The following is a 17,970-nucleotide window of genomic DNA, read 5'->3' as shown; positions in this document are numbered from 1 at the left end:
TAAAATAACATAAAATAAAATAAAATAAAAAGGAAAGTTATTTTCAGACAAAATGCAGGCACCCGGATAAATGTGAATTGCAAAGAAAGCACATTTTAAAAAAAAAATTATGTATGTTCAATGTAGTATTTGGGACATACTGTACTTGGAATTCATCCAGTGCTTTTTAGAAATTGAATATTAACAGAAATCCTGTGATTGTATTTGGTAAACCCTACTGTCCCAGTGGGGGAATGAGACGCAGACATCAGCTCAGCCATCCAGCCATGCGTGGACATCACCTGCCAGTGGGTCAGGGGCTGAGACCTGTGTGACTGTCACCTGGGTCTACGATGTGGTCCCTGCTCCCCCACAGACGTCCCGTTTGACCTCCTGAGAAGTGCTCCATGGGGCCGCTGGGTGGGGCTGGCATCCACCCCATGGAGGAGAGCCCTGCTGAGCTGCCCCGGGGACTGGGACTGGGGTCGTGGGTGTGAGCGACAGCTTCTGTGCAGGCGGTTCTGCTGGCCCCTGACGGTGTCCCTCCAGCACAGCGAGGCATCTGGGGACAGGGGAAGATAGACCTGAAACACTTGCATCCAGTGCAGAAAAGGCCAGGCCTGGGGACGTCACTGAGGAGCTCACACTTAAGTTGCGGTGTTGAGTAAGGAATGACATTCTCAGATGATCTAAATATCCCGGGGACTGAAATTAGGTTAAGAAAGTTGGTTGTTTGGAAGGAAGGGAAGGGAAAATCCTCCTCTACCCCCAGGGTCTGCCTGCGGGACAAGGAATTATGGGGCCGTGAGACAGATTAACAGGAGAAACACGGAAGCTTCACTCCCCATGCTCGGAGGCCCAGCAATGACCTTCTGACCTAAAAATGGCCCGAGGCAGGCGAGCTGTGTACTGTTCAGACAAATGACAAGGACTGTGAGGAACTGACGGGCAAGGAGCATCCAACCTGGGAGCTTCCGATCCTGAGGAACTCTGAACGGGATCCGGGCTGTGGAGGCCGATGAATAAGAAGTACCGGGGTCGTCCACACGACCTTCTCGGCTCTGAACGTCCCGCACTGGTCCTGCCGCGGGGGCACCCCTCACCCGGGACACTTCTTGCTCCCAGGGGGCAGAGGAGCTTCCGAGGCTCCTCCCTACACAGCTGTCCCTTCGGTAACTGTTATTGAGAATAACCGACAGGCCCGGGTGGCCCGTTTTGGAGCAGCCTGCTCTCTGCGCCCTCGGGACAAGGACAGAGTCCAGCCCAGGGGGATTATACTGGTTGAGTTGAGAGAAAGTGAACAATTCGGCCAAAATCAGAGCCCCCCAGGTTCATTCCTTGTGAAGGACCAGTTCCTGTCATCGGTGTATTTAGTCCAAAGTGAGGACACTGAACAGGCCCCAAAGTAAACCTGCTGGAAGTGCAGGCTACCCGCCCTGGGGTCACTTCCATCCGCTGCCACCGGACGGAGGCCCAGCTGTGGGTGCTGGGGGGCCTTGTTCTCAAGGAGCAGGAAGTACTTTGTGACAAAATCCAGGAAGAGCCCAGGGGCCACGTGGCTGGTAGCCGTGGGGGTGGGTTCTGGGCAGGGGCCGTGCCCTCAGGGGATCGGGTTGGGGGGACACGGGGTCCCGGAGTTCAGTAGTGGGCTCGTGTGGGGCAAGAGGACCAGGGGTTTGCTCCTGAGTTGGGTTACGCTGAAAATGCCCGCGACTCTCTTAGCAAAAATAAATCTCAGTCTGTTTCTCTGAAGCTACAAGGACACGAAGCCGGCTGGAACTGGAGATGAGACACGTACATAAATCGTCATATTACAGACAGAAGGTGATAAATGCTGGGGAGGCAGTCAGAGTGGAGCTCCGGAGCCCATATGCCTTTGTACTGCCAGTGGCTCTGACCCGTGGTGAGGCCCGGCCGGAAGCCATGGGGCTCGGGGACACGTGGTCAGGGGGCTGCGTGGCCTCTGGGTGTGGGTGGCCGATGGGAAGGGTCTGGGAAGCCGGCCTTCTTGTCGTCGTCAGCAACGGCACCACTGCCTGCATGTGGAGGCGGGACTGAGGTCTTCGGGGCTCACGCAGGAACGAGGCTCTGCACAGCCCCCTCTGCCCCAGGGTCCTGTGCTCCCCAGCCGCCAGGAGGGCCGCCTGGTGGACAAGCCTGACAGGTCATAATAGTGCTAAAATGGAGTTTGGAACTGTGGCTTTGGACCCACCTCTCTCTAGCTGTGGTCCTCCAAGGCCACTGCTGAGACTGTGATTATGCATTTTTAAATACAGTGAATGCCTTGTGCATTTGGTGTGCACACACATGTGCACACACATGCACGTGCATGCAAACGTGTGCACGCACACCCCACACGTGCATGCACACACCTAGACACACACACATGCATGTTCATGCACACACACACCCCTGCACCCACACACATGTGTGCATGCACACACCTAGATGCACACACATGCATGCTCATGCATACACACACCGCTGCACCCACCCACACCAGCACACGTGTGCATGCACACACACCTAGATGCACACGCATGCATGCTCATGCATACACACCCCTGCACCCCCACACACAGGCACTTAGCCAGCAGTGCTGTACCTGGCACAGTACACATTCAAGAATGGGGAAAATGGTTGTTGCACACACCCTTCCTCAGCATCTCCATGCTCCTCCCCAGGTCCTGCATCCTGTGTGACATCCCTGACATTCCCGGTCCAGGCGTGGTCTGCCCCAGCCTGTGCCCACGTCTGTCCCATTGAGGGTGCCCTCGTACCCAGCAGGAAGACAGTCATAACAGAGGTGCACACATTGTAAGGTCTATAACATAGGCTGTATGGCAGCCTTCTTAGAAGACGGGACTGTGGATTTTGTCATCAAAGAACTCATGTCCTGAGAAAGCTCATGTACAAATTCTTTCACTTGTGCTGGGGCGATTGTTTTGCAAGTTGGGTGCCAATAAACTATTCAACAGAGTGGGGAGCTTTGATTCACCAAATACTTTGGTGAATGCGTGATCACTAATTTCCAAAGAATTGGGGTGGTGAAGATCATCTTCACTTCAGCCCTGCAGTCCTCTGCCTGCCTGTCTGCTGAGCTCTGCGGGCAGGTGTCATGCCTCCTCTATGGGGGCACAAGGCCTGGGGCTGGGTTCAGAGCTGCCCACCCCAACGCGGCTTGGTGTCGGGGCCGGATGTGAGGCCACACAAGGCCTCCGAGGGAAGCCGGGCAGCAGGGCGGTGCGGGACTCATTTGGGTGGATGTGCTGGCGCCCGCCCACGAGCCTATAGTATGTGGTCAGTGAGTCCCAGTGGGCTGGCGGGAGGGGTGCGGGGACTTCCGACCGCCATCTGACTCTGATGTCAACCTATAGTCATCTTAAAATGAGCTCCTTTTTAAAAAGAAAATAAAATCCTGCGATTCAAACTTGGTTAACTTTCCTTATAAAATCGGAGTCATTATTCAGGCTTAGGTCAGCAGGTCATCTGACAACTTGTGGAAGTTAGTCCAAACCATATGCTTGCAGGAGGCTTTCAGTGCCAAGAAATTCAACAGACACCCTGGCCGACTTGGCGCCGTGGGCTCTGAGGGGGAGGCGGAAGGCTGAGGCCTGTGGCTCCTGGGCCGGCTCTGAGGCAGGAGCGTCATGCCGTGGCATTGATGGAATGTGCGATTCTTCATGCCCCTGGGCTCCGGGCACCATCTGCCCTCTGGCTGCCTCCCTGGAAGGGACGGTGGGTGCAGGAGAGGCTGGGGCTCACTTACGTACTCGTTACTTTGGCAAACAGCTCACTCAGGCCATGGGCAGGGTGCGTGTCCGCAGGGAGGACATCTCACGCTCCAAGCACAGGCAGGGTGGGTCCTGCCCATCGGGTGCTCCAGTGACCTCTGCGGTGTGGCAGGAGGCCCAGTGTTTGCATGGATGCCCCACGGAGGGAGGAGGAGAGTCCCCGGCCGGCTGAGTGTTCTAGTAGTTTCCAGTTCACGGTCATTCCCCTCGACTCTCCTAAGAGGATTCGGAACATCACCAGATTAAACAAGACATCGGAATTTTGTGGACCGGGACCTGCACTCTCCACGTTTCGGAAGTTCGCCTTGACTGTCCCGGGGGTGGTTTTCCAAGAGATAAGACCTTCCTGGAGATGAGACTCAGGAAAGGTCCATAATTGCTCTTACTCTGTTAGTGAATTTAAATTGCTTCGAGGGCTCAGAGAAACACCAGTGGACGTGAAGAGGGATTGTTAAATGTTTTGTGGACCGTGGTTTTATATTGTGCGTAAGCACTGATGTACGGCGAGTTTAAACAAAAGGCTCTGACTTCCCTGGAAGGCTGTATCATTCAACTAACTGCATAAAGGCCACCCAGAAAAGGGAATTGTTTGGAAGATTAAAAAAAAATAAACGTGTCATTTTATTTTACTTATTTAATTTTATGTTAGTCACCATACATTTTTAGTTTTTGATGTAGTGTTCCATGATTCATTGTTTGCATATAACACCCAGTGCTCCAGGCAGAACGTGCCCTCCTTAATACCCATCACCAGGCTAACCCATCCCCCCACCCCCTCCCCTCTAGAACCCTCAGTTTGTTCCTCAGAGTCCATCGTCTCTCATGGTTCATCTCCCCCTCCAATTTCCCCCCTTCATTCTTCCCTTCCTTCTCCTAATGTCCTCCACGCTATTCCTTATGTTCCACATATAAGTGAAACCATATGATAATTGACTTTCTCTGCTTGACTTACTTCACTTAGCATAATCTCCTCCAGTCCCATCCATGTGGATGTAAAAGTTGGGTATTCATCCTTTCTGATGGCTGAGTGATATTCCATTGTATATATGAACCACATCTTCTTTATCCATTCATCTGTTAAAGGGCATCTCTGCTCTTTCCACAGTTTGGCTATTGTGGACATTGCTGCTATGAACATTGGGGTGCATGTGGCCCTTCTTTTCACTACATCTGTATCTTTGGGGTAAATACAAGTAGTGCAATTGTGGGGTCATAGGGTAGCTCTATTTTTTAATTTTTTGAGGGACCTCCACACTGTTTTCCAAAATGGCTGTACCAGCTTGCATCCCCACCAACAGGGTAAGAGGGTTCCCCTTTCTCCACAACCTCTCCAACATTTGTTGTTTCCAGCCTTGTCCATTTTTGCCATTCTAACTGGTGTAAGGTGGTATCTCAGTGTGGTTTTGATTTGAATTTCCCTGATGGCTCATGATGAAGAACATTTTTTCATGTGTCTGTGAGCCATTTGTATGTCTTCTTCAGAGAAGTGTCTTTTCATATCTTCTGCCCACTTTTTGACTTGATTATTTGTTTTTTGGGTGTTGAGTTTGAGAAGTTCTTTATAGATCTTGGATACCAGCCCTTTATCTGTAGTGTCATTTGCAAATATCTTCTCCCATTCTGTGGGTTGCCTCTTTTGTTTTGTTGACTGTTTCCTTTGCTGTGCCCAAGCTTTTTATCTTGACGAAGTCCCAAAAGTTCATTTTTGCTTTTGTTTCACTAGCTTTTGGAGATGTATCTTGAAAGAAGTTGCTGTGGGTGATGTCAAAGAGGTTACTGCCTGTTCTCCTCTAGGATTTTGATGGATTCCTGTTTCACATTGAGGTCTTTCATCCACTTTGAGTTTATCTTTGTGAATGGTGTTAGAGAATGGTTGGGTTTCATTCTTCTGCATGTGGCTGTCCAATTTTCCTAGCACCATTTATTGAAGAGACTGTCTTTTTTCCATTGCATGTTTTTTCCTGCTTTGTCAAAGATTATTTGACCATAGAGTTGAGGGTCCATATCTGGGCTCTCTATTCTGTTCCATTGGTCTATATGTCTGTTTTTGTGCCAGTACCATGCTGTCTTGGTGATCACAGCTTTGTAATATAGCTTGAAATCGGGCAACGTGATGCCCCCCACTTTGTTTTTCTTTTTGAACATTTCCTTGGCGATTCAGGGTCTTTTCTGATTCCATACAAATTTTAGGATTGTTTGTTCCAGCACTTTGAAAAATATCATTGGAATTTTGATCGGGATGGCGTTGAAGGTATAGATTGCTCTGGGTAGCAGAGACATTTTAACAATGTTTATTCTTCCGATCCATGAGCATGGAATATTTTTCCATCTTTTTGTGTCTTCTTCAATTTCTTTCACGAGTGTTCTGTAGTTCCTAGAGTATAGATCCTTTACCTCTTTGGTTAGGTTTATTCTGAGGTATCTTATGTTTTTTGGCGCTATTATAAATGGAATCGTTTCTCTAGTTTCTCTTTCTACAGTTGCATTGTTAGTGTATAAGAAAACAACTGATTTCTGTGCATTGATTTTGTATCCTTCCACATTACTGAATTTCTGTATGAGTTCTAGTAATTTGGGAGTGGAGTCTTTTGGGTTTTCCACATAAAGTATCATGTCATCTGCGAAAAGAGAGAGTTTGACTTCTTTGCCAATTTGAATACCTTTTATTTCTTTTTGTTGTCTGATTGCTGTTGCTAGGACTTCTAGTACTATGTTGAACAATAGTGGTGAGAGTGGGCCTCCTTGATGTGTTCCTGATCTTAAGGGAAAGGCTCTCAGCTTTTCCCCACTGAGGATGATATTCGCTGTGGGTTTTTCATAGATGGATTTTATGAACTTGAGGAATGTTCCCTCTATCCCTATACTCTGAAGAGTTTTAATCAGGAAAGGATGTTGTATTTTGTCAAATGCTTTTTCTGCATCAATTGAGAGGACCATATGGTTCTTCTCCCTCCTCTTATTAATGTGTTCTATCACATTGATTGATTTGCGAGTGTTGAACCACCCTTGCATCCCGGGGATAAATCCCACTTGGTCGTGGTGGATGATCCTTTTAATGTATTGTTGGATCCTATTAGCTAGGATTTTGTTGAGGATTTTGGAATCCATATTCATCAGGAATATCAGTCTGAAATTCTCCTTTTTGATGGGGTCTTTGCCTGGTTTGGGGATTAAGGTAATGCTGGCCTCATAGAATGAGTTTGGAAGTTTTCCTTCTGTTTCTATTTTTTGAAACAGCATCAGTAGAATAGGTATTATTTCTTCTTTGAATGTTTGGTAGAATTCCCCAGGGAATCCATCCGACCCTGGACTCTTGTTTTTTGGGAGGTTTTTGATCACTGCTTCAATCTCGTTACTGGTTATTGGCCTATTCAGGTTGTCAATTTCTTCCTGTTTCAGTCTTGGCAGCTTATAAATTTCCAGGAAGGCCTCCATTTCATTGAGATTGCTCAGTTTATTGGCATATAGCTGTTGATAATAATTTCTAATAATTATTTCTATTTCCTTTGTGTTAGTCGTGATCTCTCCCCTTTCATTCATAATTTTATTAATTTGGGTCTTTTCTCTTTTCTTTTGTATAAGTCTGGCCAGTGGTTTGTTGATCTTATTAATTCTTTCAAAGAACCAACTTTTAGTTTTGTTGATCTCATCTACTGTGTTTCTGGTTTCTAATTTATTGATCTCTGCTTTAATTTTAATTATATCTCTTCTAATGTGTGGCTTAGGCATCGTTTGTTGCTTTTTCTCTAGTTCTTTAAGGTGTAGAGTTAGTTGGTGAATTTGGGATTTTTCTGTTTTCTTGAGTGAGGCTTGGATGGCTACGTATTTCCCCCTTAGGACCACCTTTGCAGTATCCCATAGGTTTTGCACCGATGTGTTTTCATTCTCATTGATTTCCATGAATTGTTTAAGTTCTTCTTTGATTTCCTAGTTGACCCAAACATTCTTGAGCAGAGTGGTCTTTAGCTTCCAAGTGTTTGAATTTCTGCCAAATTTTTCCTTGTGATTGAGTTCCAGTTTTAAAGCATTGTGGTCGGAGAATATGCAGGGAATAATCTCAGTCTTTTGGTATCAGTTGAGACCTGATTTGTGACCCAGTATGTGGTCTATTCTGGAGAAAGTTCCATGCGTGCTCGAGAAGAATGAGTATTCTGTTGTTTTAGGGTGGAATGTTCTGTAAATATCTATGAGGTCCATCTGGTCCAATGTATCATTCAACGCTCTTGTTTCCTTGCTGATTTTCTGCTTAGATGATCTGTCCATTGCTGAGAGTGGAGTATTGAGGTTTCCTATAATTAACGTATTGTTATCAATATGACTTTTTATTTTGGTTAACAGTTGGTTTATGTAGATGGCTGCTCCCATGTTGGGGGGATAGATATTTACAATTGTTAGATCTTCTTGTTGGATAGACCCTTTAAGAATGATATAGTGTCCTTTTGTGTCTCTAATTACAGACTTTAGTTTAAAATCTAACTTGTCTGATATAAGAATTGCTACCCCAGCTTTCTTTTGAGGTCCGCTGGTATGGAAGATGGATCTCCATCCCTTCACTTTCAGTCTGGATGTATCTTTAGGTTCAAAATGAGTCTCTTGTAGACAGCATATGGATGGGTCCTGTCTTTTTATCCAATCTGCAACCCTGTGCCGTCTTATGGGAGCATCTAGGCCATTCACGTTGAGAGTGATTATTGAAAGATATGAATTAATTGTCATCATGTTGCCTGTGAAGACCTTTTTTTTAGATTGTTGTAAATTTCTGTTGTATATCACTCTTGGGGTCTTTCTCCTTTTATAGAACCCCCTTTAATATTTCTTGCAGGGCCAGCTTAGTGGTCACATATTCTTTCAGTTTATGCTGGTTGTGGAAGCTCTGCATCTCTCCATCCATTCTAAATGAAAGCCTTGCCAGATAAAGTATTCTTGGCTGCATGTTCTTCTCGTTTAGTACCTTGAATATGTCTTGCCAGGCCTTTCTTGCTTGCAAGGTCTCTGTGGATAGGTCTGACATTATTCTGATGTTTCCCCCTCTGTATGTAAGGGATCTCTTCCCCCTAACTGCCCTTAAATGGTTTCTTTGGTTCTAAGATTTGCAAGTTTTAGTATTACATGCCGGGGTGTTGGCCTGTTTTCCTTGATCTTGGGAGGAGTCCTCTCTGCCTCTAGGACGCGAATGTTTGTTTCATTCCCCAGATTAGGGAAGTTCTCAGCTACGATTTGCTCAAATACATCTTCTAGTCCTCTCTCTCTCTCCACTCCCTCCGGGATTCCAATTATTCTGACATTGGAACGCTTCATGGTGTCACTTATTTCTCTGATTCTATTTTCATGGATTCTGAGTTGTTTTTCCCTGGCCTTCTCTTTTCCCTTTTTATCTATTGTATTGTCTTCCAGGTCACTTATTCGTTCTTCTGCCTCACTTACCCTAGCTGTTAGATTATCTAGATTGGGTTGGATCTCATTGATTGCATTTTTAAGTTCTGCCAATTCAGCTTTCATCTCTGCCCTTAGAGACTCTACGTTGCCATTAATTGATTTCTCCATTTTAGCCATTGTATTCACAATTGCTAGTCTGAATTCCATCTCCGACATCTTGGTTATATCTGCATCCATTTGATTTTTAATTATTTTATTTTATTTTATTTTTTAAGGTTTTATTTATTTATTTGACAGAGAGAGAGACATTGAGAGAAGGAACACAAGCAGGGGGAGTGGGAGAGGGAGAAGCAGGCCTCCTGCGGAGCAGGGAGCTCGATGTGGGGCTCAGTCCCAGGACCCTGGGATTATGACCTGAGCCGAAGGCAGACGCTTAACCGTCTGAGCCACCCAGGCGCCCCTATCTGCATCCATTTGTAAATCTGCGGCATAAGTCATAATCTCTGCCCTTTGTGCTTCTAAAACCACCAGCCACTCCCAGTTCTCCTGTGGCAACCCCCCCTCCAGGTTTCCGCTCTGGGGGCTGCCCTAAAGTCCTTTTCCCGCCCAGCCTGCGAGTCTGTGCCCCCGTCCCCAGCGTGCGAGGCTGTCGCTCACCGGCGGTGTAGGATCCCCACGGCCAGGCTCCCTCCCGCTGCTGGTTATCCTCCGATATCTGCCCGTGGAATCACGGCGCCCCGCTTCGCACCTCTACGCCAACCGCGTGTGATATATCCTGTTTGTAGAGATCCAGATCTTCTTACGTCTCAGGCTGGTTTTTGGGTGCTCAGAGTGGTCTGGTAGATATCCAGCTCAATTCCGGGGACCAAGTGAAATAGGGTCCCCTACTCCTCCTCCATCTTTCCTTCCCCCTCCTAAATGTGTCATTTTAAAGAAGAAATCGAGAAAACATTTTGGCGTTTGTCAAAGCAACACGACACACAGAAGCCTCTCTGAGGTCAGTCTGCAACAAGCCAAGAGTGGCTCTTGGAAAGGCAACCAGCCCGTTTTCAGTGGTTTTTGGAAGCCCAGGGCTAGTGTCTGTTGTCAGTGTTCAGATGGAATATTCTAGAACGTCAGTAATGAGATGTGGCACCCCCACTTTCCCACCAAGTACAGGCCCCAGTTGGCTTGGGGAGTACGTGAGGACCAGTGGAATTTGGAAACGCACCTGTTGGCATGTCTTTCTGAAGGTATTCGAAGGTAATGGTACACATGTGATATGCCAACAGATGGAAATTAGAGCCCCAGGAGGACAGGTGCAGTGGAAACACGCATCCTAGTCTCTACGGTTGTGTGGCTCGGTTACTAGGTTATTAACTGCATGGCTGATCTCCACGACCTGCGCTTACTGCAGGTCTCCCTGCCTCCCCTCCTGGAGCATGGCGGGTTTGTCTCTGTTGCACACTTGGTGCATTTATTCAAAAGTGGGTGACAGCTAAATGCATTCCAGGGTCCTCCCAGGTCCTGGACTTTCCAAATGATCTCGGAATGATTCAGTCCTGAGAAGATGTCCTATCACCACAGTGGGTGAGGGGCAGCTCACCTGAGCCAGGACCCTGGGGTTTCCAACGGTCACACCTTCCCCTCATTAATGGAGCAGAGGGTGACTCGGTTTCTCTTCCAACGCCTGCGCTTGCCAGAGGTTGCTATGAGGGTGACCTACAAAATGACTCATGGCCTCTGCTTCACAGTGCTGTCCTTACCCTATCAGAGCTGACAGATGGACAACGTCCTTGTGTTGATAATGCGACAGCGGGGCAGTGCTGTGATGAGCAGGGGCAGATCGGGTCTCCTGTCATTGCCATTCTCGGGGAATGCCGGGCCCACAGGAAAGGTGGCAAATGCAGGCCACGTCATGTCTGAAGGCAGAGAAGGACGTGGCTGGGAGACTATCAGGTGGGGCTTGTTCTCTTGTTGGGCTGTTCTTCATATGCTCTAAGAGAGACAGGGAAATATAAAACTTTCCCCAGAGAAGGAAAAGAAAAATATTGGGATTTTAAAGCAATGTTATGTTGGTAAATGCAACAGCTCAGCCAAACTCAGAATTATGAGCGAATATAAAGGGCTCTGGAATCCATGTACATTAAAATGCATATATTTTCTCTCCAAGTGTATTTCTCTAATCCGAGCCGTGAAGGTCAATAAACGCACTTGAATGATTTCCTGAGGAGGATGTAAATACCACCAACTGACTCCGGATTTGCAAGCACATAGCATTTTCTCAGGAAAAGTGATGTGGTGTTTGTTCCTTCTGAACTAGATGCAGGCTCACATAAGGGCAAATCAGTCAATTCAATCAATTTAGGGAAACCACAAAACAGAACAAAAATTGTATATTCAATGTCATTTTGACCAAATTTCTGTCTGAGAGAATATATGTCCTCCTTCTAGCTAGTTTTGCAGTGTGTGTGTGCGTGTGTGTGTGTGTGTGTGTGAGAGAGAGAGATGACAGTAAAAAAAACAAAAAACAAAACTTGCAAAAGTCATAAAAACAAAGGTCCAACGATCCTGTTGAATTTTTTATATTGACTCAGTAAAATAAAGGACACATTTGTTCTTGGATTCGACCAGCAATCATTGCACATGCCTTTAGGCCCAAGGTCTGTGCTTGACAGATAAGAACAGAAGTCAGGTGTTCTCTCTGCGCTTAGCAATTGTGTTGTCTGGTTAGGGAGACAAATGAGAAAGTCATTTCTGTGGAGTGTGGTACATTCCCTGTGAAAATCCTGGACGTGAATCGTGGGAACGCAGAAGAGGGTGCCTGACGGTGTGACGAGGAAAACTTGTGTGAGAAGGGAGCCATGTGGGACGGAAACAGAGAGACTTCTGGTTAAAGGGGGCGGTAGGACGGCTCCGAGAGAAGTTGATTTTGTTTCCTGTTCTGTCCGTGGTGCGGAGAAAAGCCTGGCCTATATGAGCACTGGATGAATGTAAATGAGTGGAGGGCGGGAGGGAGGGATGGGTGATGGATGAGTGGAATGAATGAATGTGTGGATGAACAAGTGAATGAAAGAATCGAGGAATCTGAAGAACTGACTGGATTGTTCAGAGACTGGACCACAGGGGATGACCAGGAGACTAGTCATGTAAAATTAATCTTGAAGGGTAAATTAGGAGCAGACTGTAAAGGATCTTACATCTTTTCATGATAAAATCAATAGAAGGGTTCAATATAGAAGTAAGTGTGAAGCCTAGGAGGAAGGAAAGTCTGATGTAGTTTCCCCGGGCCGTGAGAGTAAATCAGCACAGATGAGGGGCTTGAACAATAGAGACATGGTGGTGGGATGTCTGAGATCCGGGGGGGCCGAGATCCCGGTGTCTCCGGCGCAGGCAGGTGGGTGTCCCCAGAGGCCTCTCTGTGGGGTTGAGCCGGCACCTCTCCTGTTCTCGCGTGGCCGTACCTCCCTACATGTCTGCGTCCTAGGCAGTATACGCTGCCAGCACACTGGCCCCACTGGAATGTGGCCCATTCTAAAGACCTCACGGAAATCTTGAAGGACCTGATCTCTAAGTGTGTTCGAAGGACGGGGTTAGGATTCTAGCAGGTGAATTTTAAGGGCACACGGTTTAGCGCACAGCAGGCTGCAGGAAGCAGGCAGCAAGCCTGTCCCTCCCCTGGGTCGCAGGCCCCTCTCTCCTAGGAGCCTCACGACTCACGGCTGGCCACGAGAAGGTGCACCCACTGTTAGAGCGTGCGAGGTGGGTAAGAGAGACTGAGGAGCCGCCCGGCATGTCTGTGCACCAGCGTCCCCTGGGGGAGAAAACACACACCCAGCCTCGCCCACCTCCCCTTCGTTTCAGAAGCACACAGAACCCGCATTTCACCTGTGAATACGGTCTGTGCTTGGAACGTGGGGCCTCTTGTGACCCATGGGCAGAGGAGATTCTCCTGTTGGTGAGACGTCCATGCGCCAATTACACGTGTCCAAGCAGGACAGTGGGAAGGAGTCGGATTAGGGTGAGCCACTTTCTGCTGCAGGAACGAATAGCCCGCATTTCAACTGCTTTAAACACGTGCTCCATGGCGTCTGTCGTGGGCTCTGCTTCTGTCACCCAGGGACCCAGGTGTGAGGACAGGCACTTTTGAGTCCTGCCACTTCCTCCTGCAAGAGAGGCACCCCAGTCCCCGCTCAGGGCTGGTCCCGTGAACACGCCTCCCCCTCCAGCTGTCAGAGAGCCAAGGCCCCAGGACTTTGTCCTCCAACATCCAGAGAGGAAGCTGGTGCCCTTGGACGTGAAGCACGGCTGTGGGTCGTCACTTGGTTTCGGAGGGCTGGACCCTGTGATTTGCGCGCTCCCACTCTTCCCCGGAGTTTTGCAATCTTCAAGGACACACCTGCTTGCGGCAAGCCAGGGGTAGCCGATACACCCGTCCACGGTCGGGCAGCCCCCCACTCAGGCCTCTGGTGGGCCTCCCTGCTGGTGAGGGGACACCCGGTTAAGCTGTCCCTGCAGGGGTAACAGCTGGGCAGGGGGACAGAGCCCCTGCCCAGAGTCGCCCCTTCCTCCTGCTGAGCTGCCACTTTGCAAAAAGCAAGCGAGACACACAATGAGGCATTGCTTCTGCTTGCATGGGGAATGAGGGACTAAAGAAGTGGGGAAACAGCCCCTCACACGTGGGTCAGAATGCAGAGGGGCACACATTTCTGGAGAAAGGAGGTGGCTGCACGTTGGTAAATGGAGGCGTGCACACAGCTGGGGACAGAAGGGCACTCCCCAGCTTGCTCGCTGGCTCTCTACTTCTGGAGGCAGGCGGCTGGTACAGCTGGTCCATGCTGGGCACCGGCCCTAACTGACCGTCGGCTAGGCCGGCCTCTGCTAGCCGCCCTGGGTGCTCTGATGTTCTCCGGGCTGAGGAGCTGCCCGGTCTCTTTCTCCACCAGAGCGCAGGGGCAGTGTGTGCTCTGCCCAATCCCACCCCCACGAAGGCCCGGGTGGAACCAGGCTTTAGGGGACATCCCTGTGTCTCTGTTCCAGTGAGGCTGGGGCCTCCACACCCCGGGGTCCCGTTAGGTGAAAGTGCCCAGTGCCCACTTAGTGCATACAGGAGTCCACGGGTGGAGATGGGGCTGGGCCTTCTCACGTCCCCCCCCCCTCCCCGGGCTCCTTGAGTCACTGCAGGAGCATGTGAGGTGCCCGCGCCTGAGGCCCTCGCTGCCTGCCTGTGGACGTGAGCAGCTGTATCTGTCTCGTGGCACTCTTCCTCAGTGGGGTCCCTGGGTCAGTGGTTGGCTTGGGGCTCCCAGCCCCCTCCCTCCCCCAGCCACAGGGGTGGACCCGCAATCCCAGCTCTGGAATTTATCCTGATGGCAAATGCTCAGAGGTGTGTGTGAGACATCCACTGCCGGCTGGCTGTGAGGACCTGAGTGGTAGTCGGTGGGACGTGGGTTCCGGGCAGGTGTGCAGCTGTGCCCTCAGGCGGCAGGAGGCAGGCGGCTGGTACAGCCGGTCCCCAGGCGGGGTGCGGGATGCCGGCAGGAAGGGGCAGAGCGGGAAGGACCGCTGTGCAGGCTCAGCTCTGGGGGAGACCCGTGGCCTGGACACGGGGTGCACACTGCCTGGGGGAGGCCGCTCCCAACCGGCCCCGTGCCCCGCTCCCCTCACGGCCTGGACGCGCTGCTCTCAGCCCTTCAAACCAGAAGGAGGACAGCGTGTGCAGACCAGCAAGGAGAGAAGCCAAGTAATTTCAAGGTGTGCAGGTTGGTGGGGTTGCGGCGAGGGGGCAGGTAAAGGATACTTTCCAAAGGGCTTTTCTTTTTACTTGTATTGCTTAAAATTTTAGCCACAAGCCACGTATTAGTAAACGATCTATATTTTTGTAAAAGATAAAAGGGGTTTTAAAAAGACCTCCTGTAGGTTTAGCCATTAATGATTGACTTGCCAGGACATGAAGACTCGATGTGGAATTAATACTCAATTCTTGCTCAGAATCCTGAGTAAATTCACACCTATCATCAAAGCACACGTTGGTTCCACTGCAACATGAGCAGACTGCATTTCGCTTGCTCTGCTTGGGTGATTTCACACCTTGTGACCGAGAGGTTCTTTCTCTGAGACACATGCAAACTGGGGTCACGGATAGTTTGGATTTTTACATAATAGCCAATCACACATCGCATGTGTTCTGTAACCCCAGAGTTTCCCTGCCGATTTTTAATAATATTTCAAAAATGAGTTTTCTGAGTGTGCGAGGCGTAGGACACAGCATGGAGCGACTGAAAGTCTGCGCATCTGGCAGGGAGGGCACCCCGCCCACCCCCGCGGGTCAGGTGCGTATTTCCTTGTGCTATCCTTGAGCAAACACGCCGTGGGCTCTCCCGGGGCCACTGGGGAGCCCCTCGCAAGAGAATTCACAGGGACAACATGCTGTAGAAAACACAAGGGCAGTGGCAGTGGGTTTCTCTCTGCGATCAGGTGCCCCAGACGCAACCCATAATCATCCGTGTGTATTGGGATACGCACTGTGTGACACAGGCAGTCCTCGGGCACATTCGCGGGCACCTGACACTGTCTCTACTTGCAGATGAGGGACTGAGGCTCAGGAATGTGGGAGTTCCTGCCAGCGGCTGGGTCCTGGTCTGTGTCAGGTCCTGAACATATGACAGATCCTACCTGGAAACCAGCTTGTATTTGAAAATGCTGTGAACAAATATGCAAATATTTGACATACCGTAGAAATATTTAGTTCATGTTCTATGCCTTACTCCTAAATAATGCTTGAATTATTTAATTTATCCATTTAATTTTCATGGCCTAATTCACATTTAAATGACATGTTTTACCCAATCACAATCAGAAAGTGCACGGATTTGTTTGCTCGAATGTAAGTTTCTAGAAGGTGCCGTCGGGTCTTATGTCAGCGGGTGGGACACACACAGTGCAGGCTCAGGGCTCTGTACACGTCTGTCCTGGGGCCTCTGCAGAACACACAGGGTCACCGTGCTGTCGGCCCCACGTATGAGGGCTATCCATAACAGCTCTGTCCTTACCAACTTACAAAATCAGCAGGTCCCTCAGGGTGGAGTCTTTCTACTGCTGAACAAACTTGCATTCTAACATCGCGGAACCCGTGGATGGCAACACGTGCAGGCCTCCATGGGTTCCTTGCAGCTGGGAGGAGTCCTGCTAGTGAACCGTGGGTGGTCACGCAGAGCGCTGCACGTCTGGCCCCCGGGCTCACCCTGCCTGGGAGACGGGGGCTTGCTTGTGCACTTGTCACCCCCGGAATTCGTGGGCTACCTTCAGTGTTCCAGAATGTTAACTTTCACTCCCATTCCTGGTGAATCTCAGCAAGCCGCCATCGCCTGGTTTTGGAGGATTCCATCCAATCTTCTTTGGGATTCCCGGGGTGCTGGCTTCCCTCCCACCCCCTCCTCCGTCAGGTGTCGCGGCCACTCTCCGCCTGGCTGGAGAGCTGGTGGGGAGCACACTGGCCGTGCAGACTCCCGTGGGCTGCTCTCTTACTGAAGACTGTGATTCTTCCAATTAGTGAACGTATTTTTTATCAAGAAGAACTCAAAAGCAATTAACATAAACTGTTTGGATTACAGATGAATTCAATCTCTTCTCACTTCCAAATGACATATGATTAATCCTGCTCAAAATCATACTTCTCTATCATGTTTTATACTTCATTACAATGAAAATCATCACATTTATTTCTTAAGTCTATCAAAAATATACATCATTCACTTAGAATCCTTTCATGCTAGACATTGTATAAGAAATGGTTTTCCAGATGCCTTGCTTCATTTCATTTTTGCACTGGAGGTTTCCCATCATGTTTAAATGCAGATTTTTTCATAATCCAAAATGAACTTTATTCTTAAGAAGGAACAGTCTACATTGTGTGCTCGAAGCAAATGGCCCCGAGTGAAGGGACACTCGCATGGTCGTGTGCTCGTGTGTGTGTGTGTGGCTGGGTACGGGCTGTGTCACAGGGTCACGGAGGTCAGGGAGCAGGGTGCGGGAAGGAGTGGCCACAGTGACAGAACCTAAGCTGAGAAGGAGGGACGTGAGCACACCAGGGCATCGGCGGGAGTGCAGGGTGCAGTCTGCATGACGGTGAAGAACGCGGGGCGGACCAGGGAGCAGGGAAGATGGGAAAGGACGAATAAACGAGAAATAATGAGAGAGAGATTCTTATTCAGATAATAACCGCTTGTCTTTCTTAGGAACTCCAAGAGTGTTCTCGGGAAGCTGTTTTCCCTTGCTTGCTTATGGTCTGTTTGTCCTTCATGTGTAATATCATCCCTATAAAGGACACACCACCATCACCACTATCCCAAGGCCATGGAAATAGCGGAGAGCAGAAGGGCTCCTGGCATTTGAGAACATAAGAGTCACTGGTCTACCAGAAGCCTGCCCTCCAGGGGTCCCCCCACCCCCAGCGGCACTGCCATCCACAGGGCACACAGAGCTGAGAAGGCGGAGACGTCTGGGAGAACTCCTGCTCTCTTACCCCACGGCGGGCAACAGCATGGCGCCTCCTCCAACAAAATAGAAGGAAGGGCTGTGCAGCCCAACACTCGTGGGCGTAGATCCCGGAGAGCTGAACTACCTGCATGCCCTTGTTCACAGAAGCGCTGCTCACAAGAACCCAAGCACCCATCAACAAAGGCGGTCCATCCACTCCCTGCAGTACTCAGCCTGACCTCCCCTGCTCCGTGGAATAAGCCAGTCCACAACAAGACAAATCCCGGTGATTCCACTCATACGAGACAACGTGAAATATGTATGTAACGCCTCTGCCCCGTTCCTGCTAATATTTAGCCTTGTC

The sequence above is a fragment of the Eumetopias jubatus genome, unplaced genomic scaffold, assembly GCF_037043125.1.
Source record: "Eumetopias jubatus isolate StellerSeaLion01/CBP00866 unplaced genomic scaffold, mEumJub1_p1.0 scaffold_9, whole genome shotgun sequence".
Lineage (NCBI taxonomy): Eukaryota > Metazoa > Chordata > Mammalia > Carnivora > Otariidae > Eumetopias > Eumetopias jubatus.
Note: the sequence above shows the minus strand (reverse complement) of the source record.